Source organism: Heteronotia binoei, chromosome 5, assembly GCF_032191835.1.
Source record: "Heteronotia binoei isolate CCM8104 ecotype False Entrance Well chromosome 5, APGP_CSIRO_Hbin_v1, whole genome shotgun sequence".
NCBI lineage: Eukaryota > Metazoa > Chordata > Lepidosauria > Squamata > Gekkonidae > Heteronotia > Heteronotia binoei.
In genome coordinates, this window is record NC_083227.1 from 149,503,061 (window position 1) to 149,521,065 (window position 18,005).

Here is an 18,005-nt window from a genome sequence, read left to right on the forward strand (position 1 = left end):
AAGGGGGGGGGGGTTGAAGGCAAACAACTGCATAGTACACCCCTAAAGGATGATGGAGAAAAAGCTTATGAACATATCCTAAAATGCAAGTAGAATCATAGAATCATAGAGTTGGAAGGGATCTCTAGGGTCATCTAGTCCAACCCCCTGCACAATGCAGGAAACTCACAAACACCTCCCCCTTAAATTCACAGGATCTTCATCGCTGTCAGATGGCTATCTAGCCTCTGTTTAAAAACCTCCAAGGAAGGAGAGCCCACTACCTCCCGCGGAAGCCTGTTCCACTGAGGAATCGCTCTAACCGTCAGGAAGTTCTTCCTAATGTTGAGATGGAAACTCTTTTGATTTAATTTCAACCCACTGGTTCTGGTCCTACCTTTCAGGGCCACAGAAAACAATTCCACACCATCCACTATATGACAGCCCTTCAAGTACTTGAAGATGGTGATCATATCACCTCTCAGCTGCCTCCTCTCCAGGCTAAACATCTCCAGCTTCTTCAACCTTTCCTCATAGGACTTGGTCTCCAGACCCCTCACCATCTTTGTCGCCTTCCTCTGGACCCGTTCCAGCTTCTCTAAACCCTTCTTAAAATGTGGTGCCCAAAACTGAACACAATACTCCAGGTGAGGTCTTAACAGAGCAAAGCGATACCATCACATCACGTGATCTGGACACTATACTTCTGTTGATACAGCCCAAAATTGCATTTGCCTTTTTAGCCACCGCATCACACTGTTGACTCATGTTCAGCATATGATCCACTAAGACCCCTAGATCCTTTTCGCACATACTACTGCTAAGACCTGCTAAGTCTTACTACTGCTAAGACATGCTAAGACATGTTAAGTAGTTGGCATTGAAGAGGTTAATTATGTGTGCGCATCTCCTCTCTCAGATACAAATCTAACCTCCAGGCTTCTCAAACCATGGAATATGCAACCCTTGTGGGTGAAGGTACAAGTGACAGAGCTCAATTCCCATCACACTCATCGTGGACACTCCTTCTCTCCAGCACTTTCTTCCCCATTGCACGTCTGCTGATTGCTGCCTCTCCCTTCATTCTGTATTCATGACACCTACACTTTTTTCACTTCTTTCCCAGGAGGCTTCTCTCTGCCTCTTCCAGCTTCATTCCTGATAAAACCTTCTACTTATAACACGGGTTCCCAAATTCAAAGAAGTTTTTTTTAATTCAAGCCTTCTCCTTATGCACAGTTCATACTAACACAAAAGAAATATGGATTCTGCCTTAAAATGTATAGGTGCCTGAAGGAAACAAAGCCCTGGAAAACAAAGCCCTTACCTATAAGTATATAGGAAACATACTTGCCCAACCTAGCATTATGGCCCTGACACAAATTGGCCACCTCCTATGTCTGCTTTAAGTTTCTTGAAACTTATCTCCAGTTCTATCTAGTTATATCCTATGAGACACTATTAAAGAGTGAGGCCATTTTTTTTCCTGACAGTAACTCTAGTTAAAAGGAAAGACAGAATTTGGATGGAGAAGCAGGAGTGGCTACACGTTTCGTCAGGAAGATCATGATTGGCAGGTCAGCAAGTTCAGCTGCCACTCCTTTCAAAGCATTTTGCCAATCCTACGCTCCTATTCAATTTCCCAGGCTGAACTTCCTCCCTGATCTCTTCTACGATTGGTCTGACAAGTTGTTGGTAACCATTACTTCACCATACTTGTCAAATGATTAATAAACATGACACAGAGAGGAGGGGCATGCCTACTCATAGATGACCTGGTTTGGAGTTCCCTCACTGCAACCGTTCCTTCCTGACAGACGGCATTGAAGCCTTCTATGCAGCTGATCATTGGCTGATTATGTAGTCCTGAGGATTAAGTAATATGGTTCTCCCAGTTCTCAGGAATGACCTCAACCAGGAGAGGCACTAATCCTCATTAGCAACGTACCTATCTATGGTGCTTCCTGCTGGATGCCACTTTGCCAGACATCCTGTTTCATAACAGTGCCTAAGTACCTCCTTCCCATCTCTTCCTCGATCTATGTGATCTGAGTCACACCTGTACTGTCAGTTCTGTTTAAAAGAAAAACAAAGACATCAAAATCTTGTTCCCCAGTGGTTGAGCTCTACTCTACAAATAAGCACAGGAGACCTAGTCAATCTTCTGGAATGAAGCCTGCATCAATTGTTGTCATTATTTTGTTACCTTTCAGACTTCACTAGTACGAAGGCTGGCAATTCATAAACAAAGTTTTTATTTATATACAAAGCATTACAATACCTATATAAAAATGACTCTTCACACACACTAAACATCCTTATACTGAATCAAATTCAAATTTGGTCCACTGAAGTTAGTTCTGTCTATTAAACTGGCAGCTGCTCTCCAAGGTTTTATGCAGAGGTCTTTCACATCACCTGCTACTAGCTCCTTTTAACTGGAGATGCTAGGGATTGAACCTGAGACCTTCTCTATGCCAAGAAGATGCTCTACCACTGAGCCACAATTGCTTACCGACAACCCCATAAAGATGGGTTTACAATACATCAGGAATATTATCCCTGAAACTACCACAGCATATTTGTCCGCATCCTAGCCACTATACATTTGATGTCTTTATACATTCAGATTAATAGTACAGTTGAGGGCAACCACATGGCACCATGATATGCAAACACGTTCATGGCTGACTTAGGACAACATTGCCTCATTTCCTGCCCATTAACACTTAAAGTTTATTGACAATATTTTCACCATCTGGAAAGAAACTCAAGAAATTCCACAGGGACTTCAACAACTTTCATGGCAACATCAACCTCAGCACAGACCATACCACAGTCCACACACATTTCCTAGACACCAATGTGAAACTTTGTGATGGTCATAGCACCACCTGATATCAAAAACCCACTGATACCAGACATACCTTCTTGCTTCCAGATATCACTCAAAACATATTTTAAAATCCAGTCTACAATCAAGCAATACATTACAATTGCATTTGTTCCAATCCCTCAGATAGGGACCTTGAGGATTTAAAGGAAATATTTAAAAAAAAAAAATCAGAAAAAGGATTGTACTACAGGATCAACAAAGCCAGAATGATATTCAGAACCAAAGACTATTACAAACAGACTCAAGGAAGGCAACAACAGAACTCTACTGAATGTCACTTACAGCTCTCAACTTAAAACTGCTCCATGCCATCAGCAATGACTTGCAGCCTCCTGGATGGATAGCTAGATTTGACTCCAGTAGCACTTTAGAGACCAACAAGATTTTCAGAGAATGACTTTTGAGAGTTAAAGATCCTTTCATCAGATCCTCCGTATCTGATGGGGAGGTTCGACTCTCAAAGGGAGCTTCGACTCTCAAAATCTTATATCCTGAAACTCTTGTTGGTTTCTAAGGAGCTCCTGGACTCAAGTCTAGCTGTTCTGCTGCAGACCAACATGGCTATCCTCTGAAACTATCCTGGATGGACAGTTCTTTTTCACAGGTAGGGCTGGGGTGGGTGGGCTTTCCTTGCTTACAGACAGCCCTTCAGCTTAAAACAGCTTCTATCACTACAGTGGATCATCCAACAGGGACACAAACCCAAGAACCAAACCCTACAACAGACAGTCAACTTTGTCTCCACGCGCACTCAGCTATACCATTACAGGATCTAATGCTATCTCAGCTGCACCACTTCAGATTCATTTATCTGCACATCATCTAACGTAATACATGCCACCATATGCCGCCAATGGCCTTTTATTATCTACACTGGACAAACATGTTAGTCTCTGCATGAAATAATCAATGAACAGAAATATGACATAGGAAATTACAATACTCAAAAGCCAGTGAGTGAACCTTTTAATGTTCCTAGAAATATTGTTGCAGATCTGAAAGTCACCGTTTTACAGAAAAACTTCAAAAGGAATACACAATGTGAACATGGTGAATTAGCTCAGCAGTAAACACCTCCTGTTATCCTGGTTTAAACCAAGACTTGGAATTCCTCACTCATTATGACTTCTAAGTTATTAAAAAGAGGACTCTCTTTTTAATAACTTGGATACTGTTCTTAATATGTTATATCATAACCCTTTGCTGACTGTTAATTTTCTTATGCCTCAAACGGCCTCTTTACCTTACTTTCATTTCACTTTCATCACCATTTTCCATCATCTATTGAAGTATCCAAGTGGTTCAAAACCCCAAATGAAGAATCTCACCTCATTATACTAGGCCTCTCTATGTCCCTTTCCTCTCTCTTTCTGTAATCGTCTACAAAGCTAACGTTAAGGGGTAATTCCTCTTATTCTGACAAAGTGAATTTTGTCTCATAAAAGCACATACTATAATAAATTTTGTTAGTTTTTAAGATGCCACGAGACTTTTGTTTTGCACTTCCCATGCTATCAAGAAAACCCAGGGACGGTTCCCTACCTAAATCCCAAGCAGATGCTTGAGGCACCACAGTTAACATGAGGTGCCTGGATGTTTATTAGTTTATTCACTTCTGCCTTTCTTCCCAGTAAGGGCTCAAAGCAGCTTACATTGTTCTCATCTCCTCCGTTTTATCCTCACAACAATCCTCTGTGGTAGGTTAGGCTGAACCTGAGGTCGCTGGGTAAGCCTCCCATGGTGAAGCGGGGATTTGAACATGGGCCTCCCAGATCCTAGTCTGGCATTCTAACCACTACATCACACTGAATTTGACTTGCTCCTATCTTGTGGTGGCAAAGGAAAAACAGCTGGCATCGCTTCTGCCTGATGTTATGTCCCGGATTCATGCCACTGTTTGTTGGGTCTGACCATCTGAGGCAAGCACTAAGAAACTGAACACGTCTGGGGCTCAGCTGGGTCCCAACCAGTATAGGCCTGTACCAATCATTGCCACTAGACTTGCAGTGCCGCCAGCTGGGTCCAAGGTGAGGCACTTGTAGTGCTACTAGGCCTTTATTTGCTCCTTAATTGCAGTGGGATAGGAACTGCTAATCAGCATAGCCTATAGTCATCACCACCTCCTAGACCAGAGCTGCCAAGGTCTGAGCGAAACCTCTGCCTTCTGCTTTCATGCAAGGAAGTAACAGCAGGCATACCTGGATTGAGGCAAGAAAACGCTTTGAGCCAGGTTTGAAAAAATACCACAACAATTAAGAATGCAAAGGTCCTGTTGTTAAGATGGTGATGGTCCCCCCCATCATGTGACATTTTCAATAAACCACAACAATATGTCATTTCAAAGCTACCAAGATAGCCCAGATTCATAGCACTGTATTAATGGTCCCTCTGTCTACGCTAGGCTTCCCAACCCCCAGGTCCCAGCGGGGGATCCCCCGTTTTTACAGGCTTCTCCCCGCCCCCAGCCAGCTGGCCAGTGGGGGAAGCCCCACCCCCACAGTCATCATGTAGTTGCAGAGCTCCTGCAGGTTTAGAAACCTGCAAACTGATCCGTTTGTAAAATGTGTGCCTTTAAGGGTGAGCAGGAAACAGGAAACAGGAAGGGCTTCATGGGAAAGGGTCAGTAACAGTTTCGATGGAGAACGGCCCCTCCCTTTCTTTTGCTTTCGTTTTCACAGCAAGGAAAGTTCTGCAGGAACAAGATCTAGTAAGTATTTGTGTGTGAGAGAGAGGGAGGGGGCAGGGGATTCCCTGGTTTGGAGGCCCTCCCTCCCACTTTAGAAAGCATGGGGGGGGGGAAATGTCTACTGGGCACTCTATTATTCCCTAAGGAGAACGATTCCCATAGGGAATAATGGGGAATTGATCCGCGGGTATTGAGGGCTCGGGGGGGGGCTATTTTTTGAGGTAGAGGCACCAAATTTTTAGTATAGCATCTAGTGCCTCTCCCCAAAATACCCCCCAAGTTTCAAAACAATTGGACCAGAGGATCCAATTCTATGAGCCCCAAAAGATGGTGCCCCTATCCTTCATTATTTTCTATGGAAAAAAGGCATTTAAAAAGGTGTGCTGTCCCTTTAAATGTGATGGCCAGAACTCCCTTGGAGTTCAATTATGCTTGTCACACCCTTTTTCCTGGCTCCACCCCCAAAGTCTCCTGGCTCCGCCCCCAAAGTCCCCAGATTTTTCTTGAATTGGGACTTGGCAACCCTAGTCTACGCTGAGCCATCACAGGATCTGGGGGTCGGATGGAGAAACTCAAGAGGGAAGTAAACTGCTCTCTTCACCAGAACTGGCAGCCCCTCCTTTAAATAGCGGAGAGAAGCCTTTCCCATGTGGCACAAGAGTCTAAGAGAAATTGGTTCTAAATACTTGAGATTCCAAGGCAGACATGTCAGCTCCTTCCCCTTGCTCACGCACCCAATATGCACTGTACAAAAAGCTTTCAAGGATAGTCTAGTTAGACCTACAAATTACGTAAACAGTCATTGTAGAGAGCGGGTTTAGGTAAAGAGTTCAGAATCTCTCATAGGTTTGTCCCAATAAGGAGAACTTGGACCCTGAAAAGAGGTCTGTGTTATAAATGGCCAGTTTGGCATTACAGTCAATCTAGAATTTATTTCCACATAGTTTTCCTCGCCAATCACTTTAACACATTTCTAAACAGCTAAATGTCACTTCCTTCAATATCCGGGGAGAAAAAAAGTCAGACTAATAACTTGTAGCTCTAACGCTTCAAACCCGTTTACAATACTCCCTTGTTTTCCCTACTTTCTAATCTATTATGAAACACCTCCTCGTAACTCCTGTCTTCCCACTTTTTGTTGTTTTGAGGTAATCAGTAAAACAGAGAAGCATTCCTCCACCCCATTCAAAATGAGACTGGGCAGGGGGATGTTTCCAAAGGTGAATAATCTCAATACCAATTATTACATTGTTAAAAGTTGTGCTTTTAAAATACACACATACAAAAGGAAGGCATCAGAATGATCAACAAGGCTAAGTATATAAACCTGTTTGAAACCAAAGATGAATAAAATACAAGTAAAACAGAGGATACAGTTATGCTGCTCTGTTATTTTAATATTTACGCTGTGCCCAACATCTTGGGTCATTTCCTCATTTAAAAGGGCATTGTTCCCATTTACTCCCAACCCAAATAAACAATGTACAAAGCAGATTGGTCTGCAGAGGAAGGAACTATGGCTCTCAGGCCAGTACAGGAGAACATGGAGGTTAGATACGTCAATATTAGTTTGAGTCAGCCATAATAACTGACACCAGGGCACAAAGCCTTCCGCTTCCTGTTAACCCACACACGTACAGACGTGAGGATGAATGGTATAATGCAACCGCTTCATAACCCCACAACACCTTTCATTAAAATATCTGAAAATGTTGAGCAAGCATTAATTAAGCTGAGGAAGGAGACTGTCAAATATGGTAATTCTCATTTTGAAGCTTGGCACGATAAGGAACAAAAATGCTATCACTTTGCCAGTAAAAGTTAAGAAAGCAATTCAAGAGACAAATCCATTAATTTGGTCAAATCATTAGATCACACTCTTCTTCCTACAAAAAAACTAAGATTATCTCTAAGGCAGTGGTTTACAAACGGCTATTTCTCTTAAACCTATGCATTTCTTAATGAGAGAATCAGTAATGGCACAGTTCCCACCACTACTGACCTTCCCATCATGTTTGCAGCAGCAAATAGCCTTCTGGGATATATTTTCAGCTTACACAGGTGAAAGCAAAGTGAAACTGCCAGTGCCCTGTGAGCTATGCCTGCACCCCTGAATATGGCCCCAAATCCTCCCCACTGCACAAGACTTTCATGGCAGATACACAAAGGTTTTTGGACAGACAAGTCAGCATAGAAAGTCTGAAGCCATGTTGTACAAAAATTTCTAAAGGTGAATCCCAACAGGCTCTATTGGTTCTACAAAGTTTCCAACAGAACAAAGACTTCCAAGAACTTTGAACTGAAGATATGCAGCAAAGTGTACATTCTTCCCCTGGGCAGCAGCCCCTCCCCTAATTAAAAACATTCAAAGTTTTGACCACTGCCTCATCCCTTCCTGTTTGGTGTAGAGAGAGCCAGTTTGGTGTAGTGGTTAAGTGTGCGGACTCTTATCTGGGAGAACCGGGTTTGATTCCCCCCTCCTCCACTTGCACCTGCTAGCATGGCCTTGGGTCAGCCATAGCCCTGGCAGAGGTTGTCCTTGAAAGGGCAGCTGCTGGGAGAGCCCTCTCCAGCCCCACCCACCTCACAGGGTGTCTGTTGTGGGGGAGGAAGGGAAAGGAGATTGTGAGCCGCTCTGAGACTCTTGGAATGGAGGGCGGGATATAAATCCAATATCTTCATCTCCCTCACAGGATGTCTGTTGTGGGGGAGGAGGGTAAAGGAGATTGTGAGCCGCTCTGAGACTCTTCTGAGTGGAGGGCGGGATATAAATCCAATATCTTCATCTACCTCACAGGGTGTCTGTTGTGCGGGAGGAAGGGAAAGGAGATTGTGAGCCGCTCTGAGACTCTTCGGAGTGGAGGGCGGGATATAAATCCAATATCTTCATCTCCCTCACAGGATGTCTGTTGTGGGGGAGGAGGGTAAAGGAGATTGTGAGCCGCTCTGAGACTCTTCTGAGTGGAGGGCGGGATATAAATCCAATATCTTCATCTACCTCACAGGGTGTCTGTTGTGGGGGAGGAAGGGAAACGAGATTGTGAGCCGCTCTGAGACTCTTCGGAGTGGAGGGCGGGATATAAATCCAATATCTTCTTCTTCTTCTTCATCAGTATAGAAAAATTATAGCTTTTTCCTATAACGCTTGAGTTTGTACTACTGGAGCTGAACTCACATCCATTTAGATACCTTAATAGGTTTTCATAATGTCTTTTAGCTAAAGCTGACTTTGGCTACTTCCTGATCATGGAGATCAGGTACCCCATGATTGTGTTCCATACACACTGGTGTGTGTGCATGTATGTGCACGGGGCTGCAACGTGACTACACACGTGTAACAGTGCAAATTCAGGATTCCTTAAAGATTCATCCAAGCCCACTTCTTTGGGGGGAAATACATACAGGAAATGCAAAGGCCGGTACAAACATATTGAGAGGCAAAAGGTGTGAATTAAGGAAAATGTGATAGGATCTTCTTGTTTAGGCATAAAACATCTTTTAAATTGCATAAATTATGGCGCTACACCATCAGGGAATCCCACAATAATGAAATATCTCGATCTATAATGCAGCACCAACTACAGTGCAAGTACCATTTATCACAAAATGTAAGGTAAATACTAAATGTTTAGCAGATATACAGGGATTATAGGTGCTTTTCATCCTCTCTTCCCAATTACACTGTAAACTGAATCCTGGACTGAATGACTTATTTGCAGTTTCTCGTTTGTATGCTGTCTGTATCTAAGCAAGCCACTTTATACTGCACTTAGGGTTGCCAATCCCCAGGTGGGGGCAGGGGATCCCCCGGTTTGGAGGCCCTCCCCCCGCTTCAGGGTCATCAGAAAGCTGGGGGAGGGGAGGGAAATGTCTTCTGGGAACTCTATTATTCCCTATGGAGATTTATTCCCATAGAAAATCATGGAGAATTGATCCGCGGGTATCTGGGGCTCTGGAGGGGCTGTTTTTTGGGGTAGAGGCACCAAATTTTCAGTATAGCATCTAGTGCCTCTTCCCAAAATACCCCACAAGTTTCAAAAAGATTAGACCAGGGGGTCCAATTCTATGAGCCCCAAAAGAAGGTGCCCCTATCCTTCATTATTTCCTATGGAAGGAAGGCATTGAAAAGGTGTGCCGTCCCTTTAAATGTGATGGCCAGAACTCCCTTTGGAGTTCAATTATGCTTGTCACAGCCTTGATCTTGGCTCCACCCCTAATGTCTCCTGGCTCCACCCCCAAAGTCTCCTGGCTCCACCCCCAAAGTCCCCAGATATTTCTTGAATTGGACTTGGCAACCCTAACTGCACTATTGCTGTTGGGTTTTTTTTAAAAAAAATCACTGCAATACCTGGGAATGCCAGACAGCAAACTATTACCTAACAAACCATTGCTTAGCAGCAGTGAAGGGCTCTTAGCACAGAAAACAGCTCTGGCACTATTTGGTCATTTGCCATATCTAACAGCAGCTCTGCAAATTCAGCCACATCCTCGCCGTAAAGCTATCAATTAGTTGTGGCATCAGTCAGGCAAATTATTTCATTCCTCCTTAATTGAGGAATATAAAGAAACATTATCTCAGCATTAACTAGGTCAAAGATACAAGACTATTATCACACCAGTTAGATCATTACAATAACAACAATCTTCAGTTTGGCTACAAATCTGGGTTAAACACAAAAGAGGTTATTTGATTTACGATGTCTCAGCAAGATGAGGTTCAGAAAGCCGTTGAAATGACAATGAGTGTCTTGTGACGGACCTCAACCTGCCACCAATCCTGCCCAGGAAATACCAAAGGCATTTAACACTTAAAGCTTTATTTCCCTAACCACGAGTCACTCAGTGGGACAGGGTACCTGTTTTGTGACTGTCAACTTCACAGAAATCCAAATATGCAACACTGACCTCATTTCCTTTATCCTTCCCTCAGCCATAGAGTCAGAGCCCTTTTCTAACCTCTTGACTTGCTTTTTAAACATTTAAGAAGGAAATAAGTCTTCTGAGCAAGAAATAATTTGTTTCAGAATTTACTCATTAACAAGTTATTGAAAACCTAGTAGCAAAATTTTTATTTTATCTAATTCCCACTTCTGTCTTACAAGTCCCTTCAGTCCTTTACGAAGAGCTGATATAGCGGACAACATGGGTGTCAATCTCAACGCTGCACTAATGCCACCGAAATCCAGCGCTGTGGTGTGCATTTGGTATAAACTGAACCAAATAAACGTCCGAAAAATACTTCTCTAATCTGATTCAGCAGTGGATAAACTGAGCCCAAATAAAAGCTTATTCTTATTCACTTTTACTTGGGAGCATTCAGCTTTATCAAACCCAGCTGCATTTAGCTGCCCATCAACTGTTTGGTTTAAATGCCTGGCAGCCAGTTCAGCCTGACAGCCAGGCAAGTGCGGCTGTCCACTGTCAGCCTGAAATGTTGTTTTGCTTTCCTCAGGGGAGGGACGGTGGCTCAGTGGCAGAGCATCTGCTTGGTGAGCAGAAGGTTCCAGGTTCAATCCCCGGCATCTCCAACTAAAAAGGGTCCAGGCCAGGAGGCGTGGAAAACCTCAGCTTGAGACCGTGGAGAGCCGCTGACAGTCTGAGTAGAAAGTACTGACTTTGATGGACCAAAGGTCTGATTCAGTATAAGGCAGCTCTATATGTTCATTTCCTCCTGTTCGGAAATGGGGAGAAATTAAACTGACCGTTCAAGTGGCTTCCTTCCATTTCAGTCTGACAGTGGGCTGAGTACACCCCATCCACTGTCAGCCTAAATGGCAGCAAGGCATTTGAGCAGTCCCTTTCGCTTCTCCACTCCAGAGCAGGGGAAGGAGGGCTGAAATGGCTCTCTCTCATTTAGAAGGATCGTTGTGGCAGGTCCATCTGCGTGCTGATCCTTTTAAACGAGAATACCTACAATTTCGCAGGGGGAACCAAAACGGAGGGGTCGAATATCTCCCTCCCTTTTAAAGGGTCCCTTTAAATGCTTTTTGAGGCGTGAGGGCCTTGCAGCCCTGAATTCCAAGCAGTGAATTTGCCACTTGGAGTTCAGGCGCGCATGGCCCCCGTTCACAAAAAAGCATTTAAAGGGAAGGTTCTCTTTAAAAGGTTCTTGCAAGTCAGCACTGAGGGCGCCTTCCATAAGTCTATGTCCCCAACATGATGTCACTTCTGTGTGACATCATCATGATGAGGCTGTTCCCTCCCCCTTCAGGAACTCCCCCCCCCCCAATCCTCACCACGGAGGCGGTAAAATCTGACAACCCCAATTCCAACATTTCAGATGACCCTCTCCCTTTCCTTCCATTTGCAAAAATGAGTATCTGTACTTTCATTAAATTATAACACACTAGGAATAAGGCTTATGGGAATAAATACAATGGGCTCTAGAAAGAGGCTCTGCGCGAGTGCCTTGGCCTTGGGGACTTGGGTCAATTTGCTGTGGCATCATAGCATGACAATGATCAACATTCCTTTAGTCTGCAGTTATTTGTCGCCACCTTTTTCTGGCATATTTGGCTTTGCAGCATTTAGTAGCCAGTACTTGTGGTGTGATCAGAGTGGGGGGGGGGGGGTTTGGCCTGGCATTGCTGTGTTATGGTATACCATAGAGTATGAACTTCAAGATGGCCATTTTCTGTAGGGGAATTGATCTGACTTCAGCTTTCCATCTCCTCATCCATCCTGAAGCCTCTACCTAGGAAAAGTGCAGTCTTTCTTCACAGTGTGGACCGAAGGAGGGAATCAACCTCAGCAGGGTATAATGACACAAAGACCACCCTGAAAAGCAAAGCAGCCATTTCTCCAAGGTGAGTGCCATCTAGAGAGCAGTTGTAATTCTGAGTGATCTCCAGCCCTCACCTGGAGATTGACAACAATGGCTCCTCAGGAGGAAATGGCTGGTTTGGAGGGTGGAGTCTATGGCATTGAACCTGTCAGAGGCCCCACCCCTCCTCAGACCCCATCCTCTCCAGGCTCCACCCCTCAAATCTCTAGGAATTCCCCATCCTAGAGATGCCAATCCTATCTCCTTCCCAGTCAACCATCAACTTACCTTTATCTGCCCCTCTGACTACAGCTTTCCATCTCCTCCTCCCTCCCTGCAGCCTCTGAAAAGGACAGTCTTTCTCCACAGCAGCTTACATCATTCTCCTATCCTCCTTTTAATCTGCACAACAAACCTGTGAGGTAGGTTAGGCTGAAAGTCTGTGACTGGTCCTAAATCACCCAGTCAGCTTCCACAGCAAGAACCTGGGTCTACCAGATCCTGCTCTGAAGAGTTAACTGCTACATCACACTGGTTGTCATAGGGGTGCTACTGCTGAACAGTAGCAAGCAACCAGGCCTAGTTAAATCATGCCAGCCAGGTGGCATCAAGTCATCCAGAGGGTGCTGCCAGGCCTAGGATAGCCAGCATCCAGATGGAGTCTGAAAATCTCCTGGTATCACAACTGAACTCCAGACAACAGCTCTCTCTCTTCCTAGAAGAAATACCAGCTTTGGAGAGTGGACTCTCTGGCATTATATTCAGCTGAGGCCTCTCCCCTCCCCAAATTCTGGCTTCCTTAGACTCCACTACAAAATCTCCAGGAATTTCCCAGCCTGGAGCTAGCAATCCTAGACTGACCCCAGTAAGTTCTCCCTTAAAGGCCACAATAGGCCTGGAAAGGGCCTCTCTCCACCACCTTTTACTGACAGAACCAAGCTAGGAATACTATGGTTGCCTAACAACAGCCACTGAGGGGAAATGGAGGACCCAGCGGCCCAGGCCAATAAGACATGAAGGCAGCTTCCCCAGTGGTCCAATCCTCATCTGTCCTGGGGCTAGAGGGTGGAGTTGCTCTCCATGGAGACTGAGCAACACGCAGCTCAGCCAGTGGGAGGGTAGAAGAGTCATTGCCAAGATGGCTTGCCTTTTATATCTATATGATGACATTTTGGAGATTTGTGACAAGTGGAGTGCCTCAAGAATCTGTCCTGGGACTTATTTTGCTTAATATCTTTATAAATGATGTGGATGAAGGAATAGAGAGAGTGCTTATTAAATCTGCAGATGATATTAAATTGGTAGCAAATATAGTAGAAGACTGTATCAGGATACAAGATGAAATTGACAGGCTGGAAAACTGGGCTAAAACAAATAAAATTAATTTTAATGGGGATAAATGTAGAGTTTTGCATTTAGGTAGGGAAAATCAAATGCATCATTATAGGATGGGGGAGACTTGTCTAGGGAGTAGTATACGCGAAAAGGGTCTAGGGTTCTTAGTGGACCATACACTGAGCATGAGTCAGCAGTGTGATGTGGTAGCTAAAAAGGCAAATGCGACTGTAGACTTTTATCAACAGATATACAGCTTCCAAATCATGTGAAGTGATGGTATTGCTTTACTCTGCTCTGGTCAGACCTCACCAGAGTATTGTGTTAATTCTGGGGGCACCACAATTTAAGAAGGATATAGACAAGCTAGAACATGTCCAGAGAAGGGCAACAAAGATGGGAATGGGGATGGGCTGGGCTGGAAACCAAGTCCTATGAGGAAAGGTTGAAGGAGTTGGATATGTTGAGCCTGGAGACAACTGAGAGGTGATCACCATCTTCAAGTACTTGAAGGGCTGTCATATAGAGAATGGTGCAGAATTGTTTTCTGTGGTCCCAAAAGAACAGACCAGAACCAATGGGCTGAAATTAAAAGAGTGTTTGGCTAAACATTAGGAAGAACTTTCTGACTGTTAGAGCGGTTCCTCAGTGAAACAGGCTTCCTTGGGAGGTGATGGGCTCTCCTTCTTTGGATGTTTTTAAACAGAGGCTTGATGGTGATCTGACAGCAATGCTGATTCTGTGAACTTAGGCAGATCATAAGAAGGAGCACAGCAAAAGTTGCATCAGTGCTTAGTTCTTGTGGCCCCTTCTTACACACCCAGGGAAATGCTGTTCGCCACTTTTGGGTCAGGTAGCAATTTTTCTCCAGACCAGTTTTGCTAGGGATCCTGCAGAGGGTGGTGTTTTCGTTTTTGCCATTTTCTGGGCTTGGAGCTGGGGTCACTGTGTGTGTTTGTAGGGGAGAGGCACTTGTGAATATCCTGCTTTGTGCAGGGGGCTTTGACTAGATGACCCTGGAGGTATCTTCCCACTCTATGATTCTATGATTTCATGTCTGTAAGCAAACCACATCCATAAGAATATCTCAAAGACTAATTTATATCGAATGACTGATAACAGCAGACAATCTATGAAGTAAAGCCAAGTGGAAAGCCAGCGTTAGTGGTTAGAGCAACAGACTAGGATCTGGCCAATAAAGGTTCCATGAATGACTAGGATCTTGGGACATTCCAGGTTCGGATCCCCACTCTACTTTCTGGGTGACCTTGGGCTAGTCTCACACTAACAACCAAACTTATCTAATAGGGTTGTTGTGAGGCTAAAATGGAAGAGAAGTACATAAGCCAATTAAGGTCACCATTTGGGAGAAAGGTGGGAAATAAATGAAATCAGTTTAAATTTGGCCAATAGAATTTCCTTAGAAATCCATTGCTTGGAGTCATGAGAGCAAAACTCCACCTGTGAGTTTTCATTATGACTATTATTGAAAAATCAAAACCCTCTGGCTTAAAACTTTGTCTCCCCATCTCTGCATACATGAACACAAACAATTACACAGTACTGCTTTAGGGAAATATTTTCTTTAATTGCACAAGACGAAAAAGATCGGTATACTCAAAACATAGCTAGCATAGGCAAAGCGGGTACTGTTTCCTCAGTACAAAAGTACATACCAATTATTCATCAAAATCAGCAGCAAGCCAAAATTATCAAGTAAAGAGATTTGCTTGAGGAGATTCGGCAATTGCGAAAGAGAAAGCCTGCCAAGTAATGTTACTAGACGAAAGCACAATGCCAATCTACACTTAATATATTCCATATCAAAGTACTTATCTATTAACTAAGCCCTGCAACACTACTATGAATTTAGTTCAGTGTACTGTTTTATGGCAACAAGAATGGGAAAGGAACAACAGACCACATCAAACTACTCCCCCATATTCGTATTCCTTGTTTCCAATGCTGAAAATCTCAGATCATAAAAACATTGTCTGTTTCCATGATTAACACAAAAAACTAAAACGTTTTGATGAAATTCTCAGTTTTCATCATCCCATTTATATTTTTCCTAGACTACCCAGTAAAGCACCAAAACATGATACAGCAAGATATAACAATTTTGATAGATCTGGTGGAAGAGTTCACAGCAGGAGTTGCTGGAACAAACCCTTCCCCGCCATCCTGTTCCCCGAGCAGCCTGTCATGTGTCCTGAAACTCTTCATGGTGGACTTAGAGACCCTTATAAGCAAAATGTGCCACAGGACAGGGTGCTGTGACAATGAAGAGCAATCAGATAAACCTGTCTCCTTCTCCTGCTAATACAAGCAATGAGGAAAAGATGAAGAAAGAGGCAATGAATGCTGTACACAACCTGGAACCTTTGTGGAAAGGCAAGTATGTAAAGGATTTTCTCATGGATAGGACCAGGGCTTTTTTTGAGCAGGAATGCACAGGAATGCAGTTCTGGCTGGCTTAATGTCAAGGGGTGTGGCCTAATATGAACTGAATTCCTGCTGGGCTTTTTCTACAAAAAAGCTCTGTCTGAAACAATGGTGATGTCAGGGAGTGTGGCTTAATATGCAAATGAGTTCCTGCTGGGCCCTTTCTACATAAAAAGCCTTGGATAGGACTATATCCATCTACAGTCTGATCAGGAAGAATCATTTGCCACTGTACAAGTAACCACATCCTCAAAAAAAGTCCAAGATAAAATAGCAAACAGAGGATCTCAAAAGCAGTAAAGGCCTCTCCAATCAAACCTTAGTTTTTCAGAAGTCTCAAGGCAATTTGGATGACCCCCCTCCCCCCAAAAAACCCCCAATGTGTCTCAATACACTGACTGCCCAGTTGTAAGAAAGTCACTGCACTATTCTGGGACAAGAAGCGATCAAGATATTCTCAGCTTTTGACACAAAAGTGTTTGATGGAGCCGACATTGTACAGGGGCTACCAAAAGGCTACATTTCTACTCCTGAAGGCCAAGCATTGTTCTCGTCTTCTTGCCAGATCAAGAAGTAACTGGAAAGCTGATCTGCAAAAGAACTGATGTGGATTATTTATTTACTTAGAAAATGTATGTGCTGTCTCTCTAAAGAGCTGCTTGAGGCATCTTACAAAGTTAAAATACAATAAAATCATAAAAAACAACAAAAATATCAACAATAAAAAGCTTTAAAAACTACATTAAGACGCCAAAAAGTATAGTTTGGGAGATCTACGAGGCAGTCTAAAGAAAGCCATTTGAGAAGTAAGATGGAAAGAAACAAGGGAAAAGGTACCATGACAGACAAAGCTCACCATAAGCCTTGTTGCCTTCCTAACTCCTCATTCTAATAACCAAATAAGTGACTGCCTAGGATTGTCAATTTAATAAAGAAATATTCATTACTTCTAGTCAATCAACTGCATCAGAAGACAGCCTGAGAAAGCAGATCCATTGATGTAGTGCAAAAGGGTGCAATTAATATTACGGTCATCACGGTGACGTAGAGGTTTTGGTGATTCCAGTGGACATCTTCTTCGAGCTGACAACTCTTTTGTTCACTGAATTATGGATGGCATTTGATAAAGGGAAATATTACAGGAATCATATAACTCTATCCACCAAGAGATCACTAAAGTTATAAGTACAGTTCCTTTCCCATGCCTTCACAGGGTCTAACACTATATCACAACTTGCAGGGAAGGGGAAGAAGTCAGCACAGAAGACACAGAATGCATACCCTCCAGTGACCAAAGGTTTCCTCTTCCCTATGCAACCTCCTTTCCAGACACTGGAAGCAAAATAACAGGTATTTACAGTGGTTGAGAATGATTCACATACATCCTGTACAGTAACGCATCAACATTAGATAGCATGAACGACAAGAGACAGTTAAAGATGATCCAAAGCTATCACCAACCCAGGAAGCCCTTATCCAAAACAATAATCAACACATCTGGTTAATGAGCTTGATATCACAACAAAAAGTTCCAACTCCTGAAGGCTTTGGCTGGACAAAAACAAAGAACACTTGGCATCCAAGGCACATGACACTACAAGAGGCTAAAAGAAGCTGCAGGCAACAAACAAGGTGCACCTGTGTAAAGCTGAGGCTTGAGTTCAAGAAGTGCTTCGCTATAAAAGCATTCAAACTGAGTGCACAGTTCTTTGCCCCTGCAGAAGAACCTGTGAATATTAATTCAATGTCACATAAACATCTGGATCTACCTCATCTTTGCCAGGAAATAAAAAACAAAAGAAAAAGGACTGATATTGAAATGGTGAAACCGTATTTAACATCGCCAGTATGTTCACTATCTTGAATTGTGAGGGAATTTGTTATTCATTCAAAGTAGCAAT

The 18,005-nt window shown here is 43.5% G+C and overlaps 1 protein-coding gene across 1 annotated transcript in view; it reads right to left on the bottom strand.

Moving 5' to 3' along the window:
* Positions 1–18,005, bottom strand: part of ERGIC1 (endoplasmic reticulum-golgi intermediate compartment 1) — a 143,220-nt gene that overhangs the window by 45,219 nt on the left and 79,996 nt on the right. The window lies entirely within an intron of this gene.